We start from the raw sequence: 15684 nt of genomic DNA, 5'->3' as shown, positions 1-15684 counted from the left end.
AACCATTGCTGACACATGTAAAACAACTCCTTTTACAACTTCTGCTTGACATAATATGTATAAGGAGTTTCTTCAGAGCACCAAAATTCACAATATTTATGATTCTGATTGCTATTGACATTGAGTTTTCATTTGTAAATATACTGGATACTGATGATTGTTATCATTTATTTCCTGTTTATTTATTTTGACTTATTATATTCAATTTTTATAGATTTCTAGGAAATAAATAGTTCATTGATAATCAATATTTTCTTTAAATCTTCTTACTTTTAGGGCATATTGCCTCAGCAATATAAAACTAAAAATTGTCAGTATTTTCCTCAGGTTTTTATCAGGACATCTTCCTCAAAATAGTGATTATAAAAGTAATCTCTTTTAGTTTTTCTAATCTTTTTATGGTTTTATTTTTTGCATTTTGTTTTTCATTTTGTCAGATAATTACTTTTGTATGTGACACATACAAGAATTCTAACTTTTTCTTTTTGCAAATATTTTCTAATTATCCTAATGCTGTTTTAAAAGTAGTTAACTTTTCTCCATTGCTTTAAGATGACATTTTTGTCATATGTGTAATTCTCATATTATATATTTCTTTTTTTGTTTTGGGGTTTTTTGGGTTTTTTTTTTTACATTTTTTATTGAGTTATAGTCATTTTACAGTGTTGTGTCAAATTCCATATTATATATTTCTTGACTATTATTTTTATTAGGATGATAGCCAAATACAGGAAGAGAAAGAATTTATTTGACATCTTCCCATGTGCAAATAACTGAATAGTGTGAGACAGCAGACTTTAGGGTAACTTAAGTGGTATTAATGACTTTAGTGTAACTACTGAGCTTATGACATTCTTTATGAAGAATTATTAAGGCTCACTTTCTTAGTGCTGAATTGAATCCTAGTGCCTATCATTTCATCCCTTTTACTATAGACTAAGTACTTTAATATGGGAAATAAACATATTCTCTGCATAGTTCTTACTCACCACAATATACACACATAACACACAAATGATGTACAGCAGCACATAGCCAGCCCTCTGCACGACTTTGTAGATTTTCTAGGTTGATATAAAACACTATTAGGTCCTCTAGTTGGCTATCTCCTATAGATGATCAGAGCACTCCAGGCAGATTAGGGACATTATGCTTTCAATGACGTATTCTCCAACTAACACCTTTGCTTAGCTTCTATTTTAAAAAGTGTATTTTAGACAAAGTTGTGAAGTGGACACTTTATCAATGCCTCATTTTTTTCATGTGGCTTTCTCCTAAACCCATACCCTCATTGGTCATTGTTCTTTATGTCAGAAGAATCCTAATTTTAGCGTTCTGTACATATGGTCATAAATCTCATCGTGAAAACATACTCACCAACATGAAGACATTCCGACTGAAAGCATAAATAATTCCAGCCCAGCGCTGGGAGGGAACCCGGAATGCTCCTGACTGTCTTGCAAACATGTGTACAGCACTCACTAGTAACTTCCCAAGCCACTTGTCACTTATGGTTACAGCCACATTCAGCTTATCAGTAGTCCCTACAGAGAGTCTGGGACATTATGCAGTCTGACATCTTCCCAAGATGGAAACTCTCTAAGTTTCTGACCTGGAAGCATTTAAGTTGAAAGTTGAACTGTTTCACTATTTTGAGAGGCTGGAAAATTCTAATTGTGATGAAATTCTTTCTTATACAAAGAAAAATCTGTCTATGTCCATCAGTGGTCCTTGTTCAACACAGTACTACTCCCTAAGGATTCGAATCTGCCACCCTAAGTGCATTGAATGCTTTCTCTTTTTGTGCCTTCACATACATTCTTTTATCATAGCACCCCCAACACTGAGTTGTACCTATTTTGGAGAGTGGCATGGCCATACCTTCAGTTTTCCACAACAGGAACTGGGGCTGGAGAGAAACTGGGGCTTTATCCTTGAATTTTTAGTTATAATTCCCTTATAGCTCACATCTAGTCACGTGCCACAGTTTGTCAATTCCTCCTTCATATTTTGCCTCACAAGACTCTGTGTGATCTAGTCCCTGGCTATGTTTCCTTCTGCAACTCAAACTTCTCTCACTCTTGTTTGGTATACATCAGTTGTAGTGGCTTTCTTAGTTTCTAAAACTTGCCCAGCAGCCTCTTGACTTAGAGCCCTTGTACTTGCTTTTCCATCTGCCTGGAGCAAACTTTTTCTAAATATGTGTCCTCCTAAGGAAGAACCGATTATAATTTCACCATAGCAATGACTAACCATCAAGACCAGTGTTAAACCTACATGTGTGAGTAATCTGTGATTGATTACAAAAGCACACACAATTCTCCAAGAGAGTTAGTAGCATCTTTAACATACAGCTTCTGAAAATCAGAAAATCAGCAATAGCTTCAGTCCAGGGAACAGATTTCTGAGACCCAGGCAGTCAGCAACAGTCTGATCTAGTAAACACAATTCCACAGCCAAATTCAACATTCTAGCTTTTAAACCCACACTTTAAAAACCCTATATAAATTTGGTGAAAGAAATATGTTTAGAGATTCAAGAAGCTCATCAAATTTCAGTGGGATAGATACAGAGAAAATCACCCCTAGCCACGTTACAGTCAAGGTGTCGAAAATTAAATCATGGCAGAGAATTATGCTTCCTGTCTACGAGTAGACAGAAAAGAAATGCGATCATCTGCCAATAGCCATGTCAGTGATCCTCTTGGAAGGAGATTTTCCATCTTCAGTCAAACCTTCAGGTGTCTGTAGACCCATAGACATCGCCACTGCAGCCTCATGAGAGCTGCTGAGCTAGAATTGTCTAGCTATGCCATTTCCTAATTTCTCTTTTGCAGAAACTAGAAGGTAATAAATGTTTTACACTTTAAGCAGCAAAATTTGGGAGTAATTGGTTATTCAGTAACAGATAACAAAAAACCCACCATAGACCAACAACAGAAAATCAGTAAGGATATAAGGAATTTGATTGATCCAACAACAATCTTGATCTAATTGGCATTATAAAGCAGTTCTCCCAACAATAGCAGCAAACACATTCTTTTCAAATTCATATGGAACACTCAACAAAGTAGACTGTATTGCTGTCCCAATAAACAATTCTCAGAAAATTTAAAAGGATTGCATTAATACAAAGTATGTCTGCTAAATGTAACAATTAAAATAAAAGTTAGTAATAAAAAGATCATAAAAATCCCTTCTAATTTAGAAATTTAAGTAATATATTTATAAATAACTGTGTCAGTTATCAATATATTATCTCTTAGCCCCAATTTCAGTCTTTAATACTTATCCGCAAATATGGATCCGCAAAAATTTCTCCTTTACAGAGAGCATAATCCTTGTCAGTAGAGGGCATTGGGGAGATACTGTGGGAGGCCGAGGGATTCTTTTACTAGTTCTAGTTGCCTTACTCTGACTTGACTTGACTTAACTTGACTTTTTTCCCTCTCCTCTCCTCCCCTGCACTTTTCCTTCCCTCCCCTTCCCTTTCACCTGCTGCATTTTGCTTAGCAGTGCAGGTATCTGCAGGCATCCAGTGGTGCTCTGCCTACCAGCATATTCAGTTTGCATAGTACCTCTGCAACCTCTGCAGCCCTGGCATGGGTCAGTAATGTGCTCTCTGGCCTCTTGATATGGTCACAACATATTTTAGGCCTATGTCACCAAGGGCGCTCAAACTCCCTCTACATATCCACCTGCAAGTTGTGGCTCACTTGTGCCCTGAAGGTTTGTTTCCTACATCTTTCCCAGCGTGGAGACCATGTTTCCCAGGAGTCTGACTCCAACTCCCTCTGCATGCCCTTCTACTTGAAGTGGCTCATCTATATCCCAGAGGATTGTGGTACTCCTTGCTGGGACACTGCATTTCCCAGACATCACACCCACATTAGAACTCTCTAAGTCTGTCTGCATGCCCCTCCACTGGTGACTAGTTTCCTATACTACAGAGATTTGTGTCCTTGCCTGGTGATTGTGGATTAGCTCTGGTAAAGGCAACTCTGTAAAATTCTCCACCATCCGGTAGGCCACAACTACACTTTCTCCAAAGAGGTTTGAACTCTAGCCTTGTCCTTCCTAGCGTTCTCTGCCTCAGTCCTGTAGTACCCTTTAGCATTTTATTTTCTATTTTCATAATTACTTCCTGAAGCCTGAAGAGATCAATAACAAGAAAGGAACTGAATCAGTAATCAAAACCTCCCAACAAATAAAAGTCAGAGATCAGAAAGCTTCACATCTGAATTCTACCAACCATTTAAAGAAGAACTGAAGGGAATACTTAGTTTTCAAAAAGTAAAAGAAGAAAGAACACTTCCAAACGCATTTTAAGTGGCCAGCATCACCCTGATACCAAAGCCAGACAAAGACACCACAAGAAGGAACAATTACAGGCCAATATACCTGATGAACATGAATGCCAAAATATTCAACAAAATATTAACTGAACCAAAGTCAACACACTGAGAGGATCACGCTATGACCAAGTGGGATTCATCTCTGAGATGCAAAGATGTTGCATTATATGCAAGTCAATTAAGGTGACAGAACACCTTAACAGGATAAAGGATAAAAATCATGATCATAGTTGATGCAGAAAAAGCATTTGGCAAAAGTCAACCTCCTTTCATGATAAAAACGTCTAACAAATTAAGTATAGAAGGAACTTACGTCAACCCAATAAAGGCCATATATGACAAGCCTACAGGTAACATCATTTTCAAGGTAAAAAACTGAAAACTTTTCCTCTAAGATCTGAAACAATACAAGGATGCCCACTCCAACCAATTTTATTCAGTGTAGTACTTGAAAGTCCTGGCCAGAGTAAGTAAGCAATAAAAAGAATGAAAAGGCATTGAAATTGGAGGAAGAAGTAAACTTGTCTTTCTTTGTAGATGACATGATCTTATATGTAGAAAATGCTAAAGATTCCAAACACACACACACACACGCACACATGCACCTGTTAGAACTAATAAACAAATTTAGTAAAGTTGCAAGATACAAAAACCAACATTCAAAATCAGTTGTATTTTTGTACACTAACAATGACTTATCTGAAAAGGAAATTAGGAAAGCAATCCCATTTATAATAGTATTAAAGAGAATAAAATACTTAGGGATAGACTTAACCAAGGAGGTGAAAGACATGTAGGCTGAAAATCACATAACACTGATGAAAAAAATTAAAGCAGAAATAATAAGTGTAAAAACATCCCATGTTCAGGAATTGGAAAAATTAATATTGTTATAATGTCCATACTACTTAAAGTAATCTACAAATTTGGTGAAATAGAAAAAACAATCCTAAAATTCATATGGAAACACATAAGACCCTGAATAGCCAAATAACTTTTGGGGAAGAAGAATAAAGCTGGAAGTATCACACTTCCTGATTTTATTTTTTTTTACAAAGCTACAATAATCAAACCAGTATGATATTATAATAAAACAGACCAATGGAACAGAAGAGAGAGTATAGAAATGCACTCACATTCAACTGATCTTTGACAAAGATATAAGAATATACAATGGGGAAAGGACAGTCTCTTTAATAAATGGTGCTGGAAAAACTATTCACATGCAAAAGAATGAAACTGGACCTTTATCTTATATCATATATAAAAATCAACTCAAAATGGATATAAATATAAGACTTGAAGCCATAAAAATTCTAGAAGAAAACATAGGGGTCAATCTCCTTGACATTGGTCTTGGCAATGCTTTTTTGGATTTGACACCAAAAGCAAAGGCAACAGAAGCAAAAATAAACAGTGGGACTACATCTAACTAAAAAGCTTCTGTACAGTAAAGGAAACCATCAGAAAAATGAAAAGGCAACCTACAGAACAGGAGAAAATCTTTGCAAATTGTACATCTGATAAAGGGTTAATATCTAAATTGTACATCTGATAAAGGGTTAATACCTAAAATACATAAAAACTGTTTTAATTCAATAAGGAAAAAAAACAATAATTAAAAAAAAAATCTAGAGGAACTGAATAGACATTTTTCCAAAGAAGAAATACAGATACCCAACAGGTACATGAAAAGATGCTCAACATCACTAATCAGGGAAATGCAAATCAAAACCACAATGAGATACTACCTCACATCTGTTAGAATGGCTATTATCAAAAAGATAAGGGATAATACGTATTGGTGAGGATGTGGAGAAATGGGGACCCTTGTGCACTCGTGGTGGGAATGAAAATTGTTGCAGCCACTATGGAAAACAATATTGAAGCTACTTAAAAAATTAAAAATAAAACTACCATATCATCCAGCAATCCCACTTATGGTTATAAATCCAAAGGAAATGAAATCAGAATCTCAAAAAGAGATCTTCAGTCCTATGTTCCCTGCAGCATTATTTACAGTAGCCAAGACATGGGAACAACCTAAGTGTCCATCAGTGGATGAGTAGATAAAGAAAATGTGATACATACTTATAATGGAATATTATTCAACCTGAAAACTGGAGGAACTATTCATATTTGCAACATGAATGAAACTTGAAGACATTATGCTAAGTGAAATAAGCCAGAAACAGATGGCTTATATATGATGCAACTTAATGAGGAATCTAAAATAGTCAAACTCATAGAAACAGAGTAGAATGATGGTAGCCAGGGGCTGTGGGGAAGGGAAACAGGGAGGTGGAATGGGGGAGGAATTAGACAAAGAGTACATGGTTTTAATAATGCAAGGTAAATAAATCCTGGAGATTACTGTGCAGTATAGTACCTATAGTTAACAACATTGCATTTTATGCTTAAAAAATTGCTAAGAGGGTAGATCTTATGTTAAAAATATTCTTATAAAAAACAAAAAGGGTGGGAGGAAACTTTTGGTGGTGATGGATATGTTTATGCCAAAAATGGTTTCATGAATGTGTATTTATCTGCAAACTCAATGACTTGCATACATTACCTATGTACAGCATACATTATACATGTTCAGACAAACTAGTGGAAAAGATGGACTCCTCTTTGATATTGGGGGAAGTTAGCTATCTACATAAAATAAAATTAGGTATCTACTCATAGCATGTAAAAATGAACTCCAAGGAGATTAATGATCTTCATAATAAAAAACATGCAAAACAAAAAGCAAATGTCTCAAAAACATAAACCAGAAAAAGATTTGATAAATATGACTATTTATAATTTCCACACAAATGAGATCACAAATAACTGAAATAATAGCTGTCTCCTTGGAAAAGGTATTTGTGATGTATGTAACTTACAAAAGACTTTGTAACCTGAAAAAGGACTTCAAATCATAAGATCAGAGAGAAGCAAACCAATAGAAAAATGACTTAAATTTATGAAAAGGTGGTTCACATTAGAGGAATTACAAATATCCAACAGAAAAATGAAAACATGACCATCTTTCCTAGAAATCCCAAAAATGGAATTAAAATCAATGAGATTCCTTATTAAAAATATTATTTGACAAAAACAAAATAAAAACTGGCAATACCAACATTTGGTAGGTAAGTAAATGGTAGCAAAATCATACACTGCTTTTAAGACCATAAATTGTTACAGTCAGTTTGGAGAACAGTGTTATAATACCTCATAATGATGAAGATCTTCACTAATAGGAGTAACGCTAGAGAATCTCTGTCATATGTACATAAGGATACATGTATAGTAATATTTACTGCATTATAGGTTGTAGAGATAATTTGGTGTATTAGAGTTCTCCAGAGAAACAGAACCAAGTGTGTGTGTGTGTGTGTGTGTGTGTGTGTACTTTTCAATATACACTATATATAAAATATATAGACAAATATGTACACATACTCTCTTTATGTATTTATACATCTGTATATATCCATATATATCTATATATAGATCTCTGTCTGTCTGTGTCTGCCTCCCTCTATGCCTCTCCCTCTCTCTTTCTTTCTCATGATTTATTTTGAAGAATAGTCTTATGTGATTGTGGAATTGTGGAAACTGACAAGTCTAAATCGTGCTGGGTAGGCAGACAGGCTAGAGACTGAGGGAAGGGTTGATGCCTCTTTTGTGTCTCTGCTTGGATTGTGGCAAGGGCCACCAGCAACAAGTTATCCATTACTGTAGAAGGGATATCTTGACATGCCTCATGTCACTGAGGCCTTAAAAATTACACTGAGGTGGTAAACAAAAATTACCCTGAATTTTTGTTGGGTTTATTTCCCCATTCTCTGCCTTGCAAACTCTTACCAGTGAATCTAGAGTGGTTGCTACTTCTTGTACATTAGGTCCAATTAGAACAATGTAATCAATGTAATGGGTCAGTGAAGGGAAAAGTGAACAAGATCACTGTGAACTGAATTGTGAGATAGGGCTGGAGAGTTATTAAATTTATGAGGTAGGGCAGTGAAGATATATTGCTGGCCCTGACAGCTGAAAGCTGTTTTTTGTGGTCTTCACTAGCAGGTGTAGAGAACAAAAGCATTTGTCAGATCAATAGCTGAATATTAGAAATAAAGGACTGTGTTAATTTGCTCAAGTAATGAAACCACATCTGGTAGAGCCGCTACAATTGGAGTTACTACCTGGTTAGGCTTGAGATAATCCACTGTCACTCTCCAAGATCCATCTGTCTTCTACACAGGCCAGACAAGTTAAATAGGGATGTTGTGGGAATAACTACTCCTACAATTTCAAGTGTTTGATGGCAACATTACACTCTACAATCCCTCCAGGAATGTGGAATTGTGTTTTCTTAACTACTTTCCTAAGTAGAGGCAATTCTAGTGCCTTCCACTTGGCATTTCTCACCATAACAGCCCTCACTCCCAGGTCAGGGAACCAATGTGTGGATTCTGACAGCTGCTGAGCATATCTATCCTAATTTTTCTCTTAGGGACTGAGAAAATAATGACAGAATGGTTTTAGGAATCCACTGGGCCCACTTTGAGTGGGACCTGAGCTGAAACTCCATCTATCACTTGACTTCTATGAACCCCTACTCTGGTGAACCACAGTGACGTTTTGGGTATCCTGGGATTAGTGTCAATTCAGAGGCAGTGTGCAGTTGTCCTGGAAAATTCTGATTATTCCTCTTCTCCAGTGTACACTTACTGTTTACAGGCTGTAAGTTCCTTTGTGGAAGCCTGCCAGAAAGATAACAGTATAAATTTTCAGTGGTGTCCTGTGATCCTTCCTGAAGTCTGTCAGAGATGGAGATGTTACAATGGAAGCATTTGCTAGTTTTGAAAATGAAGGAGGCAACAAGCCCCGGAGTAGAGGTGACCTCTAAGAGACAGAAAAGGCAAGGAAATGGATTCTCTTCTAGCACCTCCTGTAGGAACATAACCCTTCTGATACTCGAATTTTAGCTCAGTAAGCCCTATTTTGACTTTTGACTTCCGGATTTTACATATAAGATAATAAATTTGTGTTAAGTCCACTAAGTTTATGGTGATTGTTTTATAGCAGCAATATGAAACTTTGATATGCATTTTGATATCTAGAAGTTCGGTGCTCTGTAACAAACACCTGAAAATGTGGCAATAACTTTGGAATTGGGAAATGGGCAGAGGCTGTAAGAATTTTGAGGAGCATGATAGGAAAAAAAGCTAGATTGTCTTGAATAGACTTGTTTGGATTTTCATGGTTATATTCGTCCAGAATTCATGTGTTAAAGTCCTTATGCCTAATGTGATGATATTTGAAGGCGGGCCTTTGAGAGGAAATTAGGTTTAGATGAGCTCATGAGGGCAGGGCCTGCATGGAGGGATTACATCCTTATAAGTAAAAGACCAGTGTTAACTCTATACCATGTGAAGACACAGAGAGAAGGCGACCATTTGTAAGCCAGGAAGAAGGCTCTCACCAGCGGCTGAATCTGCTGGCAGCTTAATCTGGGACTTCCCAGCCTCCAGAACTCTGAGAAGTAAATGTCTGTTGTTTAAGCCACCCAGTCTACAGTATTTTGTTATAGCAGCTTGAGCTAGACAAGACTATTTGTAGAAATGTGGATGTCAATGGCTCTGCTGGTCAGTACTCAGAAGGAAGTGAGGAGCATAGTCCAGAAAATATATACCATCTTAGGGAATATCTACATCATCATGAACAGACTGATGGGAGAAATATGAATTTAAAGGCACTGCAGGTAAGGGCACAGATGAAAATGAAGAATATGTATTGGAAATGAGGAAAGACAATCTTTGTCAAATAATGGCAGAAAGCTTAGCTGAATTGTATCCTACAGCAACAGCAATTACTGTTTTTACTCTTTAATAACTATCTTATAGGAAGCTGTTTTGAGGCTAAATATACTGTTACCCCTCAAACTTTCACTCATAGTTTTTACTACATCGTTTTAGACATTGATGTTTTCTTGCAAGGACCAAATTACTTATTATAATGACGATTACCAAGTTGTAATTTTCTAATTCCATAATTTCTTCTATAGTTTTTAGTAGATTTCTAGTGCAAAAAGAACTTCTTTTTCTTCCTTCCTTTCTTTTCTATTTTGGAACAGAGAAGTTCTTGGGGGAGCCTTGAATCATAACAAAAAAAGACCTTATTATCTACTTATTGGATTGATGATAAATCCTGTTTTCATTGTCAGAGACTATTTAATTATCAAAGGAAGTCAAGATGGACATGCTTTGAACCGATTTTCACTTGCCAGACTCACCAGGTCAACAATCCCTCTTCTCTCTGAAAAACCTACTCATGAGGCACAGATTATGCTGAACACATGTCTAGTATATTAAGAGGATCCCTGCTAGTTCTCTAGTTTCTTGGGTACAGCTGTTTTGACAAGTTGAATTCTACACCTACTAAAGATGATTTATTTATTATTTCTTAAAGCAATTTATGCAAAATCTATTATATAATTAGAGAAATTGAGTAAAATTATTTTTTTGATTAAATATAAATATGAAAAGAAATTGTTTCTATGGAAACTAATCTGAATTCTTTGAAAATACTTATTAAATCTAGTCACTGAAGATGATTCCTATTGAGTTAGTCAAGGGTGACACCAATGTCAAAGACTGGAAGATGACAGCAAATTATCTAGTGTTCTGCACAAATATTTTAAAGAATTTATTTTACATGTATTTTTTAAAACATACACATCTTTAACAATATGATTCCTTACTTTGTATTGACATTTTTACTTAAATAGCTGTTAATCTCAATCTCCTTAAATAAATAGGCTTTGACTGTTTTGAGAATTTTCAGTTTCAGAAACCTTTGAGTATTACTAAAAATCAGCCGTTTTCATTTTCTGCTGTGGTTCTGCTACAGGAACCTGCTCAAGTGGCTTGACCTATATTAGGTCACTTAATCCTCACACAGACCTTATGAGGTAGATACTGTTGTCGTGTTCACCTGACAGTTGAGGAGGTTAACGTACAGAGAGGGGCACTTCTTAGAAGAGGCAGGGTCAGGTGCAGGAATGGTGGGCTAAGAAAGCAGGCAGGGCGTGGTGGGTGGGGACAGGGACAGGGACAGGGACAGGGCAGGAGCTGGGCAGGTCTCTGAGCCCACCCACCCAGGGAACTCTGCAGAGCTCGGAGGATTAAGTGTGTCTTGGAAGCATTTGTGAAATCATTTTCCCCTTAAATGATAGCAGAAATTCTCTATTGAGTTAGTTCCTTCTAATTACCCTAAAGTTACTAAAGCTCTTTTTGATCCCAAACTCCATTCAACCTCAATACCTGAACTGGAAAGAGTAGCTGACTGGGTGCTAGGAGCCCAGGCATGATTTTCTGAATATTTTAGCTGCCTCTGCCTGGAGCATCTCTTCTGCCCCAGCAGCTACTCTGCTTTAGCTCTTCCCTCCCCCTCCCACCCCCAAAGCTCTCTGCCCAGGTACTGGACACTTTAGCCAGACCACCCACCCAGAACTTCTCAAAGGCTGAAAACAGCTCCATTCTCTGCCTCTGCATCCTCTTCCCACACTTACCCCTTAGTCAGGGACATCCAGTGACTCAGCTTTCACTGTCACAACCCACCCCACGGTGGGCTGGTTCCTAGGCCCTAGGTGTGCCCTCGACTTCCCCTCTCCTGGGCCTCAGGCACTTCCAGAGCAGGACAAGAAGCTTCCCACCCTTTGTCTTCCCTCTCAGGACAAGGAACTCGGGGTGTAGGGCTGGAGGGGTAGGAGGATGAAGGGGTGGGAGTGCAGAAGCCACTTCCCCGTCCTAGGATAATCTAGACTCAGTACTGTCTGCAGTTGTGCCCCAGCCCAGCCACGTGGGGCACGTGGCCCCAGAAGGAGTGGCCTCACTTTGCTTTCCTGAGCTTCTCTGCTCTGATAGGTTTCTAACGCGATCATTAGGTTTGTCTACTTGTTGAGTCTCTTTAGACTGAAAGATGCTATCTCCCCTCCTCCTTCACACACCATCACCCATCAACTCCCCTCAACTCCCCTCACATTCACACACCCAGACACAGCACTCAGATTTCTAGCCAGTTCTGGATCTGTGAATGCCTCCTGAGTGATGATATGACTAAAGAAATAAATTGGGCAAATCTCCAGTCTCTGCCTTCAGACTGCTTTGAATTGTGGTGTGGCCTCAGGAGATTTGCTCTGCCTGCTTAAGACTGACTAAAACTGAACATCAGAGAACAATCTGTCCCCAGTTCCCCAGCCCCATGCTAACATGCACTGACTAAAGTAACAGTGAGTTCCAGGTGGGAAAGCTGCAAAAGAGATTCTCTGAGGAGCAGACATTCAGTAAAATCCTCTGGTAAACCAGCCCACATCCTGATCACAAGTTATCACTAGGAGAATTTGAAGTTGAAGTGCACTAAGGGTAACTAAGAACAACCAGATGCAAACTAAGCCCAGCTCCTCACTAGACAAGCACAAGTTACAGGGCAAAAGGCTGACCACAAGGAAAAGCAAGCTCATAGAACACTGAAACAGCATTCCTTCACTACGTGCTGTCCCGTACAGCACATCGAGAGCCCTGTGATGCTGTGTCTTCCTGCACCCGTTAGGTGGTTGCACTTTGTCCCATTTTTGATGATGATCACTTGATCACGGTGGTGGATGCTACGCTCTGCTGTAAAAGTTACCTCTTCCCCTGCTGAAATTAAGAGGATTTGTGGGAAAGTAATTTCAACTATATGTATCTCATTACCTCACCAGATTTTTTAAAAATTTTATTGAAATGTAGTTGATTTACTATGTTGTATTACTTTCTGGTGTACAGCAAAGTGATTCAGTTATATATGTACGTGTATATATATATATTCTTTTTATATTCTTTTCTATTATGATTTATTACCAGATATTGAATATAGTTCCCTGTGCTATAAGTGGGACCTTCTGTTCATATATTTTGTATCTAGTAGTTAGTATCTGCAAATCCCCTGAACTCCCGATTTATCCCTTCCCACCCCTTCTCCCCCCAGTAACCATAACTTTGTTTTCTTTGTCTGTGAGTCTGTCTCTGTTTTGTAAATAAGTTCATTTATGTCTTTTTTTTTTTTTTTTCAGATTTCACATAAAAGTGATATCTTATGGTATTTTTCTTTCTCTTTCTGGCTTCACTTAGTATGATGTCTCCAGGTCCATCCATGTTGCTGCAAATGGCGTTATTTTATTCGCTTTTATGGCTAAATAGTATTCCATTGCATATATATACCGCTTCTTTATCTAGTCATTTGCTGATGGACATATTTAGGTTGCTTCCATGTCTTGGCTATTGTACATAGACTTTTAACTTAGGCGTTTATTTGTAAGTATATGGGTAGGGATGTGTTGCATCCTTTTTTATTCAATAGATAATAATCTCTTACTAGAATAATTCTGATGCTCAAATTGTCTTGAATTTTGCTGGTTGGTGCCCTTTCCACTTAATCCTTTTGACACGCCACCATCATTCCTTGAGCACCTTCTTGCTGTTCCATGAATTGTTTGAGGCTCATCTTGTACTTTTCTGGACTTGAACTGTAAGATCATTTCTCAAACAGCCCAGTTTGAGTGGAGAATGGTATGTAGAAGTTAGGATGTGGTGGGCAGAATGATGGCCTGAGATATGACACTTTCCCTTTGTTCTTTTCTAGGGTGAAAAAGACAAACAGAGCCCCTGATCCAAATGAGTCCATTACCCCACAGCTCTCTAAGTCACATCATGCTGACAGAATCTCTGAACTGGTAAGGTCTCCGCTCAAAGGCAGACATGGGAAATGGGGGACAAGGTCACACCACCTCTGTAGAATTTTTTGTTCCATATTCGTTGGTCCTTTAAATGTCTCTGATTAAAAAGTGCTGAACTGATTGAACCTTATTAATGAGGTAGCAAAAATAAACACGACTGTGGGAATATCATAGAATTTAGGCCACAGAAACCATTCTACTAAGGCCTACCAATGTCTTCCTTAGTGAAGGCATGTAATACTCATTTAAGTAGGTCATATTCATTAATTGTGTCTGGTATGTGATAAATCCATTCATCTAGAGACAACAGTCTGGTTTGGTCAGAGATAAACTGTCTTATGTTTTTGAAAGTATTCCCTTGGCCCCATCTCATTTTTGCTTCTGGAATTTCTGTTGTGCATAAATTGAAGTCGATGTATCTGTTTCTCAGGAATCACCTTTTCTCTATACACTGTTTATCTGACTTCCAGGAGAATTTTTAAAAATCTCTTTTATTGTATTATCTTTCTATCTAATGAAATCTACTGTTCCAGTGTTTCCATACTTTAAAATGTGGTTATCATACTTCTTAACTTTATTAAAATTTTGCATCATCAGAATTTTCCCTTTTCTCTAATGCCTGTTCCAGAAATAAATATGCAACATTTCCTCAGATCTCATTAAGGTTACAAATTAAGATATTTGTTGCAAGTCCTGGTGTTTTTCTCATTTAAATTTCTAATTTTTCATGTATGATGGTTTTTCTCTTTGTAAATACTTAGTGACAACTTATTTTTTCCGGTATTTGCACTTAAAAGGGTTCTGCAGGCAGTGTGTAGGTTTCTGCTCAAATGTTCTTTGCACAGTTGATGGAGGAAGGAACTGGTCAGTTCAGCTGAAGTTTTACTTTGCTTAACTAGAGATCTTGAGTCCTGTGCAAAGAAGGAGCAGCAACAGGGGAGATTGGAGGAAAAGGGGGAAAGTGCAAGCAAGATGTAGCTGTCACAGAGATCACATCAGTCCTTTAGTGTCCTTTTGGGTTGGTTGTGGTACCTGACTGCTGGCCTGGAAAGCCCTCCCCTTCTCTAACTGGCATAACTAATGCCACTGGGATCCAGCTGTGCAAGTACCTCATCTACCTGGCATGCTGTCTGTACCAACTGTAAACAGAACTGAGTGCCTCAGTTACACTTCATCATGAGAACCCAGCATCTGGTGAATTGATTAGGCTAATGAAAGGTGGTCTGGACACCACTTTTCCCGTAGCCCCCCTGCCCTCCCAGTGTTCTCAACATCAGGAGCCAGTGGTGCTGGAGTTCTGCTGAGGGTGAAAGGGAGCCTCTCCCCTAAGCTCCTATTCCCTAAGCACACTTTCCCTTTGCATGAGGTAACCTGTGAGTTGGACATCTCTCACTTGACTCAGTTTTCCCTACAAACAGAGTATAAAAATTCCTTTAACTTTCTGCCAGGAAGCAAACTTAGTTTCCAGCACTGGAATAGATTTTGCTAAAGATTATCATATGCTTTTGCTCTTTTTAAAGGAGATTTGAAAGGGAAGAAGAGGTAAATGTGTAAAGTCCAG

This window comes from Camelus bactrianus, chromosome 1 (assembly GCF_048773025.1).
Source record: "Camelus bactrianus isolate YW-2024 breed Bactrian camel chromosome 1, ASM4877302v1, whole genome shotgun sequence".
Classification (NCBI taxonomy): Eukaryota; Metazoa; Chordata; class Mammalia; order Artiodactyla; family Camelidae; genus Camelus; species Camelus bactrianus.
The sequence above is the reverse complement of the archived record's forward strand: the minus strand, read 5'-3'. Positions refer to the sequence as shown.